This window comes from Odocoileus virginianus, chromosome 1 (genome assembly GCF_023699985.2).
Source record: "Odocoileus virginianus isolate 20LAN1187 ecotype Illinois chromosome 1, Ovbor_1.2, whole genome shotgun sequence".
NCBI classification, from domain to species: domain Eukaryota; kingdom Metazoa; phylum Chordata; class Mammalia; order Artiodactyla; family Cervidae; genus Odocoileus; species Odocoileus virginianus.
Genome location: NC_069674.1, coordinates 44136971 through 44157387, shown reverse-complemented (window position 1 = coordinate 44157387; position 20417 = coordinate 44136971). Strand labels below are relative to the sequence as shown.

Here is a 20417-nt window from a genome sequence, read left to right as displayed (position 1 = left end):
TTAAGTTAATTTATCATAATGCTTATATGTTCACTCAAGGAGTTTGAAGTTTTCACCCATGTTTTCAGTAAGTTTTCGGAATTCCATGTAGAAGATGTGTGTGTGTGTGCACGAGTGTCTGTCTGTCTGTCTGTCAGTTGCTCAGTCATGTCTGACTCTTCATGACCCCATGGACTGTAACCTTCCAGGCTCCTCTGTCCAAGGAATTCTCCAGGTAAGAATAATGGAGTAGGTTGCCATTACCTTCTCCAATGAGGAAGGTATTATCTCTAAATTATGGACGTGAGAAGAAAAGGATGCACAGAGATAATATGATGGGAGCAAAGTCACACAATGAATGAGAAGTAGAGACTTGCCCTGGCTCTTTCTAGGCCTTCACTGTTTTGGTCCAGGAGCCTGAATGTACAAGGTCACCAGTAACTACTCAGGAATGTAACACATGCCACCTCGAGTCTACTTCTCAGAATCTGTCAAATAGGAGGGATTAATCAACCAGTGACCAATCACTTTCACATCCCCATGTCCAGCATAATGTCCATGCTCAGTGGCTATGATCTTTCTTTTGTTCCATTCTTTTCATTATACTCACTTCTCCAAACCAACTCTCTGGTTAAATATAACTCTAATTTCTCTAGACCAGCACCCATATGGCTTAAGAAAAATGCATACTGAGACTGACTAGTCTTCTTAAATTCATGACCTTGAACCTCATTTGGACTCTGAATGTCCACCAACAATCGTTCCAAGCTGCTAATCCATTCACCCTTCTACTCTACTTGATAGCTCATTTACTCTTTTCTTTTCTCCAGGCTCAACACTTTCATCTCTACCTTCATTTTCAGAGAAAACTGGGACATTGGAAAGGATTTCCAAAAATTCTCATGACATTTTACTTTCAGAAAGCCTTCCAGGGTCTGCCATCCCTGTCCTCTGCAGTCTTAGCTGTGACCATAGTTGTGCGTCTGTATGCCAATCTCAGCCCCCAGGTCCTATCTTCTCTCACCTACTCAGGACGTTTCTCCAGAAATTCTCCCCATCCTCCCTGGTGTCATTAGATTATTTATTTATTTTGTTTTTACTAGTCTACTTAATCATTACAATTAGCATTCAAACATTTTTATTCTACTAAAAACAAAAGAAAACCAAAGAGAAGTAAGATAGCAACTCTTCTTTGACTTCCACTTTCTCCAGCTCTTGTTGCCCACTTTCTTTTCAATAAAACTCTTTGAAGCTGAGTTGTCTAAACTCATTTTAGATGTCTTGCTTATTGCTAAATATAGTGGTCACTTCAGTGCTCCTTTTAGTTCTGTAGCAATGGGCACACTGATCTCTCTTCTCTTTAATAGACTTTCTTCCACTGGCTTCTAGGACACCATGTCTTCTGTTTTCTTTCTGCATTGCTAGCTGCTCCTTCTCTGATGCCTTTGCTTTTTCCTTCTCATCTCCTAGACCTCTTAATATTGGCACACCCAGGACAGAGTCCTTGGTTGTTCTATCTGTGATCACAAGCAACCTTGTGACTTAAATGAACAAATAAAAAAAATAGCTCCTAAACTTACATCATTCAGTCAGATATTTCTTACTATCTCCAAAGTGATATTTTTGATTATTTTCTGCCCAGATATCTAACAAATATTTCAAATTCAATGTCCCATATTCAACTGAGTTTCTGATCCACCTCTTAAAAAAACTCTGTTCTTCTCATTATAGGTCATAGTAAATCCATCTTTCCTTCTACTCATGCACAGACCAGAGGAATTATCTTTCACTCTTCTTTCTCTCGTACCCTACATCCAGTTTAGCAGAAAATACAGTTAGTTCTTTCTGCAATGTACCTCTAGATATTTCTCCAGAATTTGGCCATTTCTCACCACTTTGACTGCTCCTACTGGTCCAAGGCACCATCACCTCCCATCTTACTTAATAGCCTTGTCACATGGGCTTCCTGCTTCTGTCCATATCCCTCTGCTCATCTCCCACCTCTGTATTGTTTACTCAAAGCATAACACCCTGAGTGAAACTTTTTAATGTGTTAGTCTTATCACTTTCCTGCTCAAACTCTAGCTGCAGATCCCATTTAGGATAAAATCCAGTCCTTATGCTGTAGTACAGAGCCCTTCATTGTCAGAGCCCAACCCTCTCCCCCCTCCATCCTGCTATTCTGCCCCATGTCCTCTTTACCCGGGCAACATAGCCCTCCTTGCTTCTTCAAACTTGTCAAGCATGCTTCTGTCCTAGGATTTTTACATCTCTCAGAAACCATCTTCCCCAGATGTGCGTATAGCTAATCACTTAACTTCATTTGAGCCTTTGCTCAAATGTCAGCTTCTCCATGGGGTCTAATCTGACTGTTCGATTTAAAATTCCAGTTTATACCATCTGCCTGGTGGCTCAAGTGGTAAAGTATCTGCCTGTAATGCAGGAGAGCAGGGTTTATCCCTGGATCAGGAAGATCCCCTGGAGAAGGGAACAGCAACCCATCCCAGTATTCTTGCCTGGGAGAATTCCATGGACAAGGAGCCTGGGGGGGCTATAGTCCATGGGGATAGTAGAGAGTCAGACACGACTGAGCGACTCCCACTTTCACCATCTGCACATTCCCATCTCCTTGCATTACTGGATATTTTTCTATGGTCCTAGTCACTTCCTGATATATGATTTGCTTATTTATTTTATAAACAACTTGCTTATTTATTTTATCTATTGTTTCTTGTGTTTGTCTGCCAGAAAGTAAGCTCCCTGGGGGCTAGAATCGCCTGCTTTTTTCACTGATGTATTCTGAGAAAGTACAGTTGTATCATGCAAAAAGCAGATGCTTGAAACACATTTGTTTAGTGAATAATGATTTCAGGAATCCTGCTGCCCTCAAGTTGCAGTTATAGATAGAATTGGCATTGGAATATTTTGGGGTTTGTGGTTTTCTATTCCTGGGCCCAGATGATTCTTTATTGGAATCAAGATTTTCTGTGAGGCACTATTGGCCCAGGATGGATTTCTTTTGGAAGACATCAAAATTCTTTTTTCCTAGGGTTTTACAAAAGAATCCCACATGTTTAGCACATTATTTGATATATTAACAAATAAAGGAGAAAAGCTCCAGACCTTATCTGGACTTTGAATTGTTGTAAAGTGATATGAGTTCTAGAACATACTGGAGAGAAGAGAACCCTCTGGGTCTCCTACATGGCCAGCTCCTTGGACCTCGTGGCCACTTGGCATACAATGTGTCATTGTGAATCTATTGGATTGTTGAACCCAGGTCTCTAGCATTGCAGCCAGATTCTTCGCCAGCTGAGCCACAAGGGAAGCCCTTGGATTATGCAATGGTTCTTAAATAGTTCATGTTGAGGTAGAAACAACCGAAGTCTGCAGTCAGATGTAGGATCAGATCAGATCCTGGATTTAATGCTCCAAGCCTCTTCTTCACTATAAAGTCATTGCAAGGTTCACATGAAATTGCTTAATGTTGCCAGCTCAGGGCAGGCGCAGAGCAGGACCATTAAGGGTGAATTTTCTTTTCCTGGAAAAGAACTCTGCATTATCTCTTGTTATTTTTGGGCATCACAAAAGAATTTACCTTGCCTCAATATATGAACATACACCAAAGAGATTAATTTATGAACTGGAAGAAACAGAACAAAGGACTTCTTGCTTCTCTTTTATTAACTCTGAATGCCTCAGATTTACAATGGAAATTACAAGCTCTAGCAGTTTTCTAGGGAATACCAATGAGAAGACTACAAATCACCATTTCTGGAGATAAAAGAAATAAGTAGCCATTTAAATTTTCACTAAGAATATGTGATTGTGAATATTTATTGAGAACCTACTGTGAGCAGTATTAGATGTCTTATAGAACTGAGTATAGAAGAGACGGGACTTGTGAATTCCAAAACTACTAAACGTTAATGTACTTTAGTAGCACTGGGCAAAATATTTCTATCAAGACTATTGAAGAGTTTCTAAGGGACTTTCTCAGAGATTGTTAGGCACACTTCAGAGGATGCTGTTAGGAAGCTTTTAGGAGAGTTGTGCAAATGCATAGTCAGCTTAAAGCTGCTAAACACATTAATTAAAGCCAATTATTCTCATGTGGTGGCCATAGTTTCATCTGAGAATGACTGCACCACATCTGTTTCCTTCAGGCACAACTTTAGTCTTCATTTGAGAGAGTGTGTTGGAGATTGAGGGTGAAAGAAAAAAAAGAAAAACCCTTAGGAATGTTAAGAAATTCAATTCCTATGTAGTCCTCTAAAAATCACCTACCCATTTAGTGCCTCAATTAATTCACCTGTGAAATAGAAACAGTAACAATGCAAATACGAATTATTTTGGGGGAATGTCTAATTGAAGTTCTCCAAAATTGAAGTGGGCTGAAATTGACTATGGAAATTATAATGTAATGTGATGACTGAGGAAGCTCAATTTCATTAGAAGGCTAAGTATAGATTGAATTAGTGCTTGTTCCCTTTTCCCTGAAGTTGCTGCTGCTTACACCATGAAGGTAACACTTTGGTAGCCAGTGTAGGTAATAACAACTTTGAATTGAATTTGTCTAGTCTTCCATACTGAGTTATTTTCGGCTGTTCAGAAAAATGTGCAAATGTCATATTCTCATGATGCAAAACCAGTTTGGACTCTTGGAACGATTTTATTTTCAAATAATTGCAAACAACTGCTGCTTTCTAAGTATTAACTAAGTTGACATAAATGATGGCTTTAAGATACACTTTAATAGGCAGCAATAATAAACTTACGTATATAATTTGGTATGTCCTCATCAACAGCTAAGTGAAACACCAGAACACAAAATTGAAAATAAACTATGACCTTAATTATGCAAAATCATTTACATACTTCATATTTTCTTCATGTATATATATATGTATAGGATATATCAGAAGTAAACATGGCAAATGTTAGCAGTGGTCATCTCTAGGTGATGAGATTATTGATGCTCTTTTTTGTTGTATTCTTTGTATTTTCAATGCTTTCTGGGTTCCAGTGAAAAATCTATGAATCTGATAACAGTAGGAAAAAGCCATTAAAATTATGCTTAAATGTGCTTTGCACAGGACAGGGGCATAGAACAGTGAATGCTGAGTGAGTGAAAGGGTCTATTACCAGCTCTCTGGCAGCTGTGTTCATCTTTCTTGGAGAATGAGAGTAAATGTCACATCACAAAGCTTTCGTTACAAAGTAAATGATGACGTGTTATAAATCACTACCATAAATAATAAGCATGGACTAACCAAGTCCCTTTTGTGATTAGATGTCTCTAATTGCTTTTAATTTCACGCTTTCCCTTACTGTATTAGACAATTCTTAAATGTGTAATCTCCACTGTCCTCTCAGTCATTAACATAAATTAACAATGTTGTACTGTATGCAAATCAGTTGGCTGAAAAAGTCAGTTATGTGGAAAATACTGTAAATAACCTTTTCAACTCAAACAATTTTGGTGTGAAACCACAGGCTTTAAGGAATAAGTAATTGACTAAAGCAGTTAAAAACCTCTGGGTCCAATCCAGAGAACCTTATACAGACAAAATTCTCACTTTCCTCAGCACTAATCTTCTACTCCCAGTGTATAAGGAGAAGGCCAGAGATGAAACTCTATGAGGACAAAAGAAGAGGGATATGAGATAACATTTCTCAGTGTTACTCGCAGTATCATAGTCTTAGTTTCCAAAGTAAAATGGTATTGGATACATAATTATATGGGATTCCCGGGTGGTGCTAGTGGTAAAGAATCCAGTTGCCAATGCAAGAGAGATGCAGGTTTGATTCCTGGATTGGGAGGAGGGCATGGCAATGACAGCTTACGGTGAATGATGTCGGATTTGTGATCTCTGAATAAGATTTAGCTTCGGGACCAGGGACCAGGCTTGATCACTCAAGAGATTTTGAGTAGCAGATTTTTATTAAAATGAGAAAGAAACAGAGAAAGCTTCTGACATAGACATCAGAAGGGGAGCAGAGAGTACCCTCTCGCTAGTCTTTGGCAAGGGAACTATATACTTTTAAAATTGGTTATTACAATAAATCAAAAGAATGTCTCATGATTGGAAAAATTTTACCAGACCCACTCCCACAATTTATGTTTTAAGATAACAGGATTAGAATTTAACAATAGAAAGTTTTTACCAGACCCACTCCCATAATATACATTCTAAGAAGGTTTTCAGAAAGGAGGAACTGTCCTCAAGCAGGATACACTGTTGTATAATCCTCAGTACAGAGCCTTTAAGCTGAGTGTTTTGTTGTGTGATCATCAGTTCTGGGCTTAAAGAAAAAATACAAAACAAAACACGTTTTATGTGACTATGACTAAGGAATGTAGAGGAGGAAAAAAAAATTGTGCTTTCCTCCTCCTTTTTTTTTTTTTTTTTTTGTAAAAATACGGAACGCTTCACGAATTTGCGTGTCATCCTTGCGCAGGGGCCATGCTAATCTTCTCTGTATCGTTCCAATTTTAGTATATGTGCTGCCGAAGCGAGCACACTTTCCTCCTCCTTAAGAGCCCCAGACCCCTTTCTCCTCCTCAGGGACCCCAGACTTCTTATCAACCTGCCTAGGAATTAACTCTCTCTGCAAACCCACTCCAGTATTTTTGCCTAGAGAATTACTTGGACAGAGGGATCTGGCAGGTTACAGTCCATAGGGTTGCAAAGAGCTGGACATAATGGAAGTGACTTAACATGCACACAATTATATATAAACTAGATAACCATAAAGGACCTACTGTACTGTATAGCACAAGGAACAATACTAAATATTTCATAATAACCTATAAGGGAAAGGAATGTGAAAATGTATATATATATATGAATCACTGTGCTATATATCTGAAACTAACATGGTATTGTAAATTGACTATACTTCAATTAAAAATATTTTTTAAAATTTAAAAAATAAAACAAGTAATCACTATGCTAGCCTATGAAATTTTAAAGTTGATAGTGTAATCTGATAAAATAATAATTTTCCTATATGCTCAATATATCTTGATAGAGATTAATTAAAGGAAATTAAATGACAGTTGAAGATGCTAGATGATCAAAATTTTTTAAAATGGCATTGAAATATAATATACAAATGTTTACTCTTCAGTGTTTTCTAAACTATGGTCAGCTGCTGTGTACTCTCCCAGGATGCTTTGTTTGCAAATGGAAGTACATGATAAAATGATTTGGGAACTTTTATATCATATATATCTCTCTTGAAGTGTCACAAAGCACATTAAAATATTAAAGATCTGTAAACTTGTGCAATAAAGGAACACCTTTAAATTTGTTTAAAACAGTGTTTAGCTAAACTTATAAATAGAACTTTTTTAAAAAAACTGAACATCTACTAACATCCCTTTGTGCTATTATTACATAGGATACACCTAAAGACCTAAAAGCATTACATCAGTATTCTAAACTAATGGATATGGATGTGGTGCACATGTAATTAGGAGGTCATTTCTATGGCTGCCACATTCACTCTTTATCCAATAAATAGTGTTGCAAGTAGATGCTAATACAGTTTTTTCTCCCCAGGAAAAACTATATAGTGAACTGGTGGCTCTTAGGAGCCACTTAGATCCAGGTATGTCTGATAAAACAAACAAACAAAACAAACAAAAAACCCCCCAAAACCTGAAATGACATATTTAAAAATAATTCAATGGCACAGCATATATGAAGTGTCTTTTGCAGTCTGAAGAGGTATATAGTAACACAAAGGACTCTTCTTTCTGCCCTCTGTCTCTTATTTCCATCTACTACACTGATAACCATTATTTGAGTGAAAAACTTTTTTACTTTCTATCCTACATCACTGGATTGTGAGATGGAGTGGGGCTGTCCAATGTCCAAGTCCTTGTTAGGTTTGTTGATCCACTGTCTGCTTATTTTTCCTCAAGGTTCTGACAAATCCCTTCTGCACAGAACTCAGTCTTCTACTTAACCACTCGTTTGGGTCCTTGTGGCCAATCTGTATAGGCAGGAAACAAAATTAAATCTCTCCCAAGTTCTCCTCTTCAAAGATCACCAAATTGTAGTTTAGAGGCATACTCAGGGCTGTAGAGCATCAATTGAAAACTTGGCCTGATATGTTTCCTGCTTCATCTTACAGGGCTTTTCTATGCATGACTCACATTCATTCACAGTACACTGACTGAACCAATGATACCACACATAGCAAACTACAGGCTTTCCAGGTGGTGCAGTGGTAAAGAATTACCTGCCAATGCAGGACACTCAAGAGACATGGGTTCAGTTCCTGAGTCGGGAAGATCCCCTGGAGTAGGAAATGGCAATCCACTCTAGTATTCCTGGAAAGTTCCATGGACAGAGGATTCTGGCAGGCTATAGGTTCACAAAGAGTTGGACATGCCTGAGCATGCACACACACACATGCACAGCAAACTACAAAATACGAGTGATCAAAAGTAAACAAACAAAAAATGATGCATTATCTGAAAAAGAAATTGCTACCTTAACTGTTATCTTTAGCATAACTTACACTAAGACCCTAACATAATGATAATCTTCATTAGTTCCTTTTACTAAGAAAATTCCAGAAAACTGTGCTTGAAATAATAGAGGGATCTACAGAAAATCTTGCTTGCTCTTGGACTATAAGCTGCTAGAATGAATTTTTGTGCCTTTTTTTTTCTACCAGCAATCCTTTTAAAATTAAACTTACTATTACATTAACAATTATATGAACTCTAAAGAAGACACAAAGAAGAGCTTCAAAAGAAGAAATATTTATACACTGTATTCCTTGAGGGCAGTTGTGTTGGAGTTTTTATTCAGTAGTGTCTCTGTCCAAAAACTTACATTCACACTTGATTTGCTTTTTAAATAGAAAGTTTATTTATGAACCATTGCTTATTATTTGCTGTTAGAATCTGTATGCTTCTCTTCCCCCCTGGGTATTTCCCTTGTCTTTGATAATTATTGTTTCTCTCTGGAATTTTTTTACATGTGTATTATTTCTTTCTGTCTTGTCAGACTTGTGTTCAGCATTATTTCCTAGTTTAAGGTGACTCCAGAATCTATTCTATGGTGATTCCTCTGGGGAGTTGGGTAAAATATTTGAATTTGAAAGCACTTTGAGGAATTTATCTCAATCTAACCCACATATCTGAAATTTAGGGAAGGACCATGTATCATAGAATGAGTAACAAACAGTTGTTTTATGTCCTTGGTAGCTTGATAAGTTAGAACTGAAATAAGACTCTTATTTTCTTAGTGTGAAAAACCTGATCTTTAAGTAAATGAGGAATATTTACAGTTACCAAATAGATTTTCAGAAAAAAAATTAAAATAAGACTGGGATAAAACTTTTAAAAATTAGAAAAATTGCATTCAGAGATAGAAAGATAGTCTTTTGTCATCTGTCTAGATTAGCAGTTTTCAGTGGGCATTGGTCCCCGCTGTGGAGTATTTGACAATTCCTGGAGGCATTTTTAGTTGCCACATTTGTGTAAGTTGCTACTGACATCAAGTGGGTAAAGACAAGGGATGATGCTAAACATACTAAACTGCACAGGACAGATCATCACAACAAGAATTATCTGGCCCCAAATGTCAATAATGCTGAAAGAAACCCTGATGTGGATCAGTGGTTTTCAGAATGTCGTCCCCAGACCTGCAGCATCAGGATCAGCTGGGAACTTGTTGACCATGTACACTCTCCAAGTCTCACCTTGGGCTTCCTATTCAGAGTGGGCCCAGCATCTGTACTTTAAAAAACACTCTAGGGGATTCTGATACATGCTGAAGTTCAAGAGCCACTGAAATGGATATTTCTCTCTTCTTCTTTTTTCCAGTCTTTTAAAAAGATGTGAATTCTTGCTTTCTATTCAACCTTTTACTTTGACTAAAGTCTGAAGTCAAGACCCTTCACAACAATTTCTTCTACCTCAAGAAACTTCTTGTCTGGTGGCCTCTCTCTAGTTCTCTGTCCCAAAGAAACCTCCTTCCCAGCAACAAGCGTGTCTTCTGTTGCATTGTTCTAAAATACTGGCAATGGTCAATCCTGTGCTTTGGTCTCCCAAGACTGGTCCACTCCATGCATGGTCTAAACCTGGAGCTTTGTTCTCCAGTGAGTCAGTGCTGGGAAGTGGAGATTTCATGCAGTTGCTCAGGACATGGCATTAATGAGCTTTTGAAGTTAGCATTCTGGATCTTCTTTAGCCTTGAACCTGTTACACCCATTTTGTCAGGAGTTTAGGGCCATATCCCTATGCTCAGTCTTTCTCCTCACACCTGTCAGATCACTTACACGTAGGGTTTCACATGAAACTAAAATCTATCTTGTAGAATGACTCACAGTACACATCTTAGATAATACGGAGTTGACATGGGTTTCTTCATATATGAACAAGTGTACTACCTTTTCTTCCTGCGTGTAGTACAAGAAATGGAACATCCACAGTTGTGAAACCAGGAGCTGAATTTTATTACTTACACCATTTGATAACTTGAGAAGGACTGTTAGTCTTTAATACTAGTTAGAAAGGCCTTTGATTTGCCAGCCCATCCTTTCTCTATCATGTATTCAAACACTTATTTCAATGAAGAGAAAAACAGCTTTTGTATGAGCTTTCATAATAGAGTTCATAATAGAGTGGAGGAATGCAAATCTTATAATTAAGAACTCAGTCTTCATTATTAGCCTGAAAAATCATACAATAAAATAAATCTGGCAGACATAGCCAAATGTTCTTACTCAATTAATTTGGAAATATATTCATCTGTTGTGGCTGCTATTGCAGCTGACAGTTTTGGTTTCCTTTATCTCTATTTAGGGTTTCTAGCAAGTGGTGATGCTAAAGGCAGTGAGAACCTGAACAGGATAATTGTTGCAAATGTGAAAAGAGGTGGTCCATGTCACCACCTAGAGTTTTCCTCATGAATCGTCCCTTCATTTTCATGAGTCCTGGAGATATCTACTGATCATCAACTGGGCTTTTCAACTGGGTGATGGCCACAAAGCCACAATTAAGGAAACATACACATACATCTTGTCAGATAAACTTGTATTCTGACTTGTCATCTGGTCTCTTCACTTAGCATTCAGTGTCATTCTTCCAGAATGGAGCAGTAGTCATGCTCTTCATGGTCCTAGACTCCTTTCTCTTTTCTTGGTGTCAAAAAAGAGAGGTGGGAATCTGAATCTGTCTGCATTTATCTAGCTTATTGGCATAAATTTGGATGATATCTCTCTTTCCTTCCCTCACACTCTCTTTTTAAGTAGGCAGTTTATTTCCACCCCTTAAGAATAACCCTGGCTTCCCTTTTGGCTCAGCTGGTAAAGAATCCATCTGCAATGTGGGAGACCTGGTTTGATCCCTGGGTTGGGAGGATCCCTGGAGAAGGGAAAGGCTATCCACTCTAATATTCTGGCCTAGAGAATTCCATGGACTGTATAGTCCATGGGGTTGAAAAGAGTCAGACACGAGTGACTTTCATAAAAAATAGCCCCAGAGGCTTCTTACGCTTTGAGATAGCAGAACCTATTTCTGTTCTTTAAAAAGTAGTTGAAATTCAGTATGTTGCTGTGTTTCTTAAAAATGATCAATAAAATAACTGCAGACAGATTCCTTTAGAACAATGATCACCCATCAAAACAAGCAATTTTAGGTTGACATTTATGTGTGTTTGTGTGGAGAAAGCAGTTTTTACTTTTCTAAGTCTGTGTTTCAGGGAAAAGGCATAAGAGTGGGTGGTGATAGTCCTTGTTGAGGCTGTATGTGTGTCCCTGATAGCAGTAGACCATGTAGGTAATGTTATGAAACAAAGAAAGGAATGTATATTTTAGAGTAAGAGACAGTGGGTTGCTAGGTTGAAATCTTCAGGTATTTATCAAATGCTTTCTAATTCAGGCTTCCCTTTTTGGAACCCCTGCCTTGGACATTCTGATATCCTCAGCCATCATTCATTTCTCAATACTGATACTAAGTACTTTTCAAATAGGCCTTCTTCAGAAAAGCTGCCTATCTGTGCTTTGTCACATCATGCTTATCAGAAAATTCAAGGTTCTATTTCATGAGTAAATATGAGATATATTAATGGACCAGCACAAAATTTAGTTTCTACTCCTAAAACCTCTAGAAATAAATAGAAGGGATATGGGCACATCTCTTGCTCTGTTAATATATATTTTACACCATGGTTGTCACATTGCTAGAACACAATAATTTGTATCTCAAATGAATGAGTATGCAACAAAGACCAATTTGTGCTCCATTAGGAAAGCTAATGCGGTTACCAAGAGCCAATAGAAATAAATGGTGCTTTTACTGGTCACTTAAACCACTCCTTTGTCTTAAAATGAAGTTGTACATGATTTACTTCAGGTACTATATGAAAGATAATTTTATAGTTACCTTGTTCAACTGAGTTATCCATCCCAAACAGGACAACTTAGTCCAAACTAGTGTAGTGTTTCTACTCCCCACCAATAGACTTGTGTCAAATCAGATAACCTTTAGCTTGTTTTCCTTTTAGACTGTTACTTAAAGATACAGAAGGGTAGTTACCCAGGTTAGATGCTGAGAATACTGATGATAGGCAGATTTCAGCTCAGTACCTTGAGCAGGGGGGAGGATGGAAGAGTAAGAACCACATCCTAACAGCCAAGAGAGCTAACATAGGTGGGGATAAATATTACCCAACCTTCTAAATTTGGGGTTGCCACATTCATATCTTTCTTCTGGAGAGTTTCTCTCACTTAGATGGGTCCCTTTAGCTCTGTTTTCAAAGCTAAACACCTTCTCCTCTTTTCTTGTAGTTGGTAGACATTTAGATGGTTTAAATTTCTAAATTGACTATCCTATTTCATCATTAGCTGGATACCTCAAAGAGCCTGGTAAATAAATGGCTTGGCAAAATATGAGATGTGAAGTTTTAAAAAGGTCTCCACTGGATCAGTTTATCAGATCAGTTTCATCTCCTTATCTTGCTGAACATCAAGCGTATTGCCATCTCAGAGGGAGAGGTGCTGGCACATACTACTTAAATTCACATTTTTGCTTAAGTTTGGATCCTGGTTCCATCACTTTCTAGCTATGTGACCTTAGGCGGATTACTTAACTCTTCTGTGCTTCAGTTTCTCTATTTGTAAAACAGGGTTGGTAATAGTTACTGATATCAGCATGTGTACATGCTTAGTCACTCAGTCGTGTCTGACTCTGTGACCCCAAGGACTATAGCCTGCCAGGCTCCCCTGTCCATGGAATTCTCCAGGGAAGAATACTGAAGTGAGTTGCCATCTCCCACTCCAGGGGTTCTTCCTGATGCAGGGATTAAACCCATGCCCCTTGTGGCTCCTCTTACCCTATTGGAATCTATAATGTGATGGGGAGGTAGTCATGGCTGCCACAAGCAGCCACATTTTCCTCTGTTTGAGAACTATCTAGTACTACAGGAATACAGACATAAGGACAATAAAAACATATTCCAGTGCTTACTATATGCCAGAGGCCCTTCTAAGAGTTTTACAGATATTGACTCATTTGTAATCATTTGTATTAACCCATTTGTATGACCCTGATCTGTAAAACTCTTAAAACAGCCTCTGGCAGATAGTAAACACTGGAATATGTTTTTATTGTCCTTGTGTCTGTCTTCCTGTAGTATTAGATGGTTCACAACCAGAGGAAAATGTGACTACTTGTGGCAGCCCTGACATTATAGATTCTAACAGGGTAACAGGAAACACAAGAGATGTGGGTTCAATCTCTGGGTCAGGAAGATCCCCTGGAGGAGGAAATGCAACCCACTTCAGTATTCTTGCCTGGAAAATTCCATGGACAGAGGAGCCTGGAGGCTACAGTCTGTGGGGTCACAAAGAGTCAGACACAACTGAGCACCACCACCACCAAACAGAGACGTAGGGCTTAAAGACACTCTCTAGAAGGAATTGTGAGGGAAGGAAACTCTAGCTGACATTTTTTGCTTCTTTCTTTTCCCATTTTCATGTTGATGATGAACATATTTCTAGGGAAATTAAAACATTTTTTTCAGTACATCTTGGGTAACTTTATTGTATCTAATTCATTTTTAGGAATGGGTGACAGAAAAATAATGCTTAACAGAGACTTATTTTTCTCATGACACAAGAAGTCTAGAGTATTGATTATTGGTTCAGTGGTTGAGGGTTGTTATGGCTATGACTCTAATTCTTGTGGCTTTGTCTTCATATTTGTTATTTTATTGTCTGTCTACTTTCATCTGAGAAAGTCAAAACTTTCCCAGAACAACCTTCACCTCCACCCTACTTAATATCCAGGAATTTTCTACTAATGTCTCGTTTACTAGAAATGTGGCATTCAATAGGCCCTAGAGGCAGAGGAGGCTAAGAATGTGAGGACAGAATTGTCAGATTTGGTCTAAACAGATCATGATCCATGCTTGGAATTACATACTGACTCTGTACATTCTCAGAATCTATTTGCAAAGAAAGTGGGGGCAGGATGGACATTTGCTGGGGCATTAACAGTGTCTTCTAAATCGGTATCCATTTTACTATTCTTGCCTGTCTCAGTGGTGACCACCTTTATTTGAAATAATATTAATTGCTAGTCAACACGTTTTAAAGTATGTATATCATTTTGTAGTTGTGAAAAACAAGGCAGCTAATAGGTGATGGGGGCATGATTCAAACTCAGGCCCTCTGAGGTCATGCTGGTGCTCTCACCCACTTTTCCACAGTGATTATATTAGATAGAACTAGAGGCAAAGTGATTACCTGGCATCTCTCAGAGAAAATGAAACATGATTTGTCAAACTTGTTAATAGAGGGAAGATTCTCTGGAGTTTTCTATAAGAGAGTCTTGAGCTGAGAGTTATTTGTCACAGCAAGTGACCCAGAATTTCCATGAAGCACAGTCTCTCTTCTGAACCCTTAAACACTTTTATCTCTTTACCCATTTCAGGAATTCTGTCTTGATCTATTGTATCCTTCTGTCTGGGATCCCCTTTTTCTGTCAATTTATGGTGAGTCCCAGGGAAGTATAACTCCTATAGTGTGGATGACCTTGGCCACTTTTTGACTTTTGTCAATTACCCTTCTGTAATGAAATCTTTTCAAGAAACACATACAATAAGTGTGCCTCCTTTTAGTGCTGGAAGGAGTTCATAGTTCACCCAGGATGCTGTCACATAATTTCCACTTGGATGATGTTTACACTTGGTTTGAGGCCCATCAGCTCTGGCTTGTGTGTCTAGCTGTGCAGAGGCAGAGAAGGTGCTGTGCTTACATAAAGGAAATTTAGCAGGACTCTTGCTGAGGACATCTTGGAGCCTTTTGTTTAGACTACAGAAATGCTAGGGCATCCATTTTTTCACCTCTCCTTTATGATAATGGTGGACCTGGGCATGCCATGGTAAGCATAGTAAAATGCAATGCTCTCATACCTGTTATTGGTATGAGAATGTCTTCTTCCCATTTAATCACCCAATATCAACACTCTCAGTATTCCTTTTCCTTTTTCAACCTTTAACACAGAAGTGAAAAGCCATTCCACTTACCTGACACATCATTAATACTTTAATATAAGTGTTTTCTGGTCTGCTCATGACTTTTCAAAATCTGAGAGAGCTCTGGAAACCTTAGCACTTCCTCTAGAGCAGGACTTAGCAAACTTTTTCTATGAAGGTTCAGATAATATTTTAGACTTTGCTGGTCATATAATCTGCTGAAAATAATCAACATTATTTATAACAGGTAAATGAATCAGCATGGCTGTGTTCCAATAAAAATTTATTTGGGGACCCCGAAGTTTCAATGCCATGTAATTTTAACATCCTAGAATTTTCTTCTTTCATTTTTTTCCAACTATTTAAAAATGAAAAAAAAAAAAAAAGCACAATACTCATCTCATCAAAAAAAAAATACTGGCTTAGGGGCTGTAGTTTGTTGAGCCCTGCTTTAAAGCACCTCTGTTTAATAGAACATTCTGTGGTGGTGAAAATGTTCTATAATATCAAATTCTTGAAATATAGCTAATGCAACTGAGGAGCTTAATTTTTCAACTTAATTTATTGAAATTTGATTTTAAAAAGCCAGCTGTGAATAATAACTGTTGTATTGGACAGACATAGAACTCCGCTGTTGTCTGAAGAAGATTCACAATTCTCAGTTTTTGTATGTTTTAGATTAGAATTTTAACTTCCTGGAAGAAAAAGTCTGATTGACCTAGTAAGGACAAAATCACATAGTGTAACAAATACTTGGCTTCCAGGAGTTTCCCTGTTAGTTGGGGTCAAGGTGTGGTGATTCCTGCAGAAGATAACCTGAATAAACAAAACAACAGGTGTTTGTTATAATTTCCTGAAGTCTTGCATTTCAAAAAGAGGTCTCTAATGGAGAGGAAAGGAATGACTTTAAAATGACATAGTGTTGGTAGAATCAGAGTGGGAGAGAGATTTTATGTCCCTTACCCCTTAATTCAAACTGCAATGGTGCCTTCTCTAACCCTGGGCCTGTTAGAGACTTTAGCTGTCATTTTGAAAGATGCTACTTGTATACTTGGCCAGCAAGCATTATCAAGCATCTGCCATGTTCCAGACACAGGGCTAGGTGCCTTCACAAACTGTTTCAGGCTTATTCATCGCTCGAATGTTCTCACACAAAAAGCTGAAAAAGCCGTTTTATGAAGATTTAAAATGAAAGTATATGACCTTATCATGAACATAGTATGGATTATTATTCTGTTAAAGAAAGCACTTCAAGACTATATTATGAGAAATATGATTCAAGCCTTACATCAACTTTTGAAACTCTGAAAAAGTTTATTAATATTCAGAGCTTTGACTTTATAAGTTAATGGCATGTTTACCAACTTAAGCTGCTAGTCATTCTTACCTGCTTTGGGAAGTCCCTACCATCTCTAGAAAAGTCCTTATTTGTATATGATGGGTGTATGGGAGTGGGGATACTAATTCTGAGTGAGGAATCCGGTAAGGCACCCCTGACATTTCATGTAAGACTTAACTGGTAGGAAGGTGCAAACTGGGAAAGTTGTGGAGCAGAGATTTCTAGGAACAACAATTGCAAGAATCCCTAATGCAGAATGAATTTCCTTTATTAAAGGAAGGGAAGATAGAGTCTAATGTAGAGGGCTGAGTGCTGAAAAATTGATGCTTTTGAACTGTGGTGTTGGAGAAGACTCTTGAGAGTCCCTTAGACTGCAAGGAGATCCAACCAGTCCATCCTAAAGGAGATCAGCTCTGGGTGTTCATTGGAAGGGCTGATGCTGAAGCTGAAACTCCAGTACTTTGGCCACCTCATGCAAAGAGTTGACTCATTGGAAAAGACCCTGATGCTGGGAGGGATTGGGGGCAGGAGGAGAAGGGGACAACAGAAAATGAGATGGCTGGATGGCATCAGTGACTCGATGGGCATGAGTTCGAGTAAACTCCGGGAGTTGGTGATGGACAGGGAGGCCTGGTATGCTGCAATTCTTGGGGTTCAAAGAGTTGGACACGACAGAGAGATTGAACTGAACTGCATGTAGAGGGAGAGCAGTGAGAGGTGAATTCTGGGGATGGTCAATAGTCAGATCATTACATAAGGCATGTTAAACACAAAGCACAGACCCAGGAAGGTGCCTCATATTAGCATACAATAGATGCAAGGGACATCACTGAGTTTGAAGATGTAGGACACTTAATTTATGACTGAGTTGAATGTGAAGGATCAGCCTTCATGAATGGACATGCATCCAACTGAAATAGAAAGTAGGCTTATAAAACCATGTTTCCAGTGTCATTTAAGATTTCACAGACTGAGTAATTCAGATTGAAATGTCTCCTATGGAATGCAGCAGAGTGACCTAGTTGTCAAGAAATCTCTATGTGTATGAATTGGAATGCTGATAAACAGATGAACTCAGATGACCAAGAGAAGCTAGCATATCAACTCAGAGAAGATGTAGAGCTAGGATATCTGAATAAGTGCTCTAAACAGATATCAACAAAAATGTGAGGAACTATAAAGTAAAACAACAACAAACAAAAACAAATGAACAAATTATTAAATCTCTGGTACCCCAAAGAAGCTGAATATGCTGTTTAGTCTGTAGTCTGCTTGCTGGAGCCTGGTACAGCAAACCAAAGATTTGAATCAGTGTGTATAGAGGTGCCTCAGCAACAGTGTTTTAAATTTCTATGAATGAAAGAAAAAAGTAGGATTCCATGAAAGACATAATTTACTACTTTGATTATTAATGTTTGGAAATATACCTATGAACAGGGAATTTTCAAGGTAGTCTTTTCCATGGAGGACAAGGAAACCATTTTGAACATATTTATTTATGGTGATTAAGTAGGGATGACAATTATTAATGAAAATGCAGTCACACTTGATATAGACAGTATGGAACTCTAATGAACCTTCAAATCAGTCAACCCAGTCATCTAGGCTACTGCTTTGACATTTCTGCACAGTGTTTGATCATTGGCACAAAGGTGGTATGATGTCATCATCAAATGTAATTTACTAAGCTCATTATGGATATCAAAGTTATTAGAAATCACACAATACTATAGAGAGTATAAACATGCTGTTATAAACATGTTTTTTGTTTATGAAGATGCAAAAATTTTATCACTATCAATGCATACTTGATTGGTTGTTCAATTATGTCCGACTCTTTACAACCACATGGATTATAGCCTGCCAGGCTCCTCTGTCCATGGGATTATCCCAGCAAGAATACTGGAGTAGGTTGTCATTTCCTCCTCCAGAAGGATCTTCCTCACCCAAGGATCAAACCCCTGTCTCCTGTGTCTAGTATATTATATAGAAAATTATTATAATTCTCAGAAAATTTTATCAAGTTTTTAAAACTTTATATGACTATTTGAGGCTAGATAAGGCAACAAAGACATATTTGCCAAGAGCTTAAAAATTATTAAAAAGTTTTAAGCTGTTCAGAAGAACTGGCTCAGTAGGAAAGACCCTGATGCTGGGAAAGATTGATGGTAGGAGGAGAAGAAGATGACAGAGGATGAGATGGTTGGATGGCATCCTTGACTCGATGGACGTGAGTTTGAGTAAGCTCTGGGAATTGGTAATGGACAGGGAAGCATGGAGTGCTGCAGTCCATGGGGTTGCAAAGAGTTGGATATGACTGAGCGACTGAACTGAACTGAACTGAACTGAAGTTGTTCATGAGGTCAGTTAGCTCTTTTATATATCTGTTTCAGCACAACCATTCTGTTTTACTTGTAACCATTGAAGAAACTTCTTGATGACTGGAGAAGAACATAAAAATGGTGAAGGAGGGGTTGCAAAGGCAGTGAATGTGGATGTGTAGTGTGGGTATGGGGAGATGTGATCCATTTTCCAAACTTCATTATATCTTTTTATTCAAAGATATAATTAAAAATACAAAATTAGCCACTAAACTTACCTCAAGCACAAGTGATCACTGTGGCTAAGGGATCACATAAGGTGTGATTTTTATTGTATAAATATTATCATTCTCTTTCTAGCAAGGCTATTTTGCCTGCTTAGCTTTATAATTTCTGCTTAGCTATTCTGCCTGCTTAGTTTTATAATTTTACCTGCTTAGCTTTATAATTTCTTTATAAATTCTTGTATAAAACAAACAAACAAATTACCTGTCAACAACCTAGTGCTTAATTCTCACCCACTTCAGTTCTTCTTCTTCTAATTAGATATCTTAAATTATATCTTTGCAGCTGACTAATTGCCAGCCTGTGCCTTCTTCCCTAGATGGTATAATTTAAGAGGACCAGTTCTCCTGATGTTGAGGTATTGATCAGCCTTGATGCCTCCAATCAGATACACTTGCCCTTTTCAACCTAGAGAGGTAAGCACAGTTCTCGTATATCTCTGAGTTTCAAAGGCAAGCCAGGAATGGAAAGTCATTTTTCTGCAGTATGGCAGTATGAAGACTTACATAGAAATACATACTCTTAACTTCTTTTAAAAGTGCTTATTTAACTATAAAATAACTCAGTTTTAGAAAATGATCTTTTCCTATTCATATAATTTTAGGCTCTTTTAGCAGCATGCATATAAAGTAGAAATAAAATAGAAGTAAAGTATGAAGGGTAAAGATACCACCTGAGAAATGAATTATGGTTAAAATAACTGTTGAAGGAGAGCGAAGGTGATTTGAAGCCCACACAGTTCTAAATCTCTGCTTCCTGCTGAAGGAGGATTCTTCTAGGAGTACCATATGATATAATGGGGGAGAAGGGAGGCTTTTCACAGACCACTGAGCGCTTATTTTCTGGTAACCAGTTCATGCCCTATCCTATTCCTGTAATCATTTTTGACAAATGAGAACAAATTTTCTTCACCTTTTGGTCATCAGAGAAATCTGATGCCCCTAATATTGACTTTTCAATGTAATTGCAATTTTATCTGATGGAATT

The 20417-nt window shown here is 38.0% G+C and overlaps 1 long non-coding RNA gene and 1 other non-coding gene across 2 annotated transcripts in view; one reads left to right on the top strand and one right to left on the bottom strand.

Annotated features, from left to right (window-relative positions):
- The window catches only part of LOC139036037 (uncharacterized), a 239797-nt gene that overhangs the window by 107807 nt on the left and 111573 nt on the right, over positions 1 to 20417 (top strand). Inside the window, exon 2 of the long non-coding RNA XR_011488733.1 lies at positions 19750 to 19846. This is a non-coding gene — a long non-coding RNA (uncharacterized lncRNA). The remainder of the gene's footprint in view (positions 1 to 19749; positions 19847 to 20417) is intronic.
- Positions 6397 to 6503, bottom strand: LOC139036688 (U6 spliceosomal RNA). Its single transcript, XR_011489518.1, has one exon. It is a non-coding gene; the product is annotated as a U6 spliceosomal RNA (small nuclear RNA).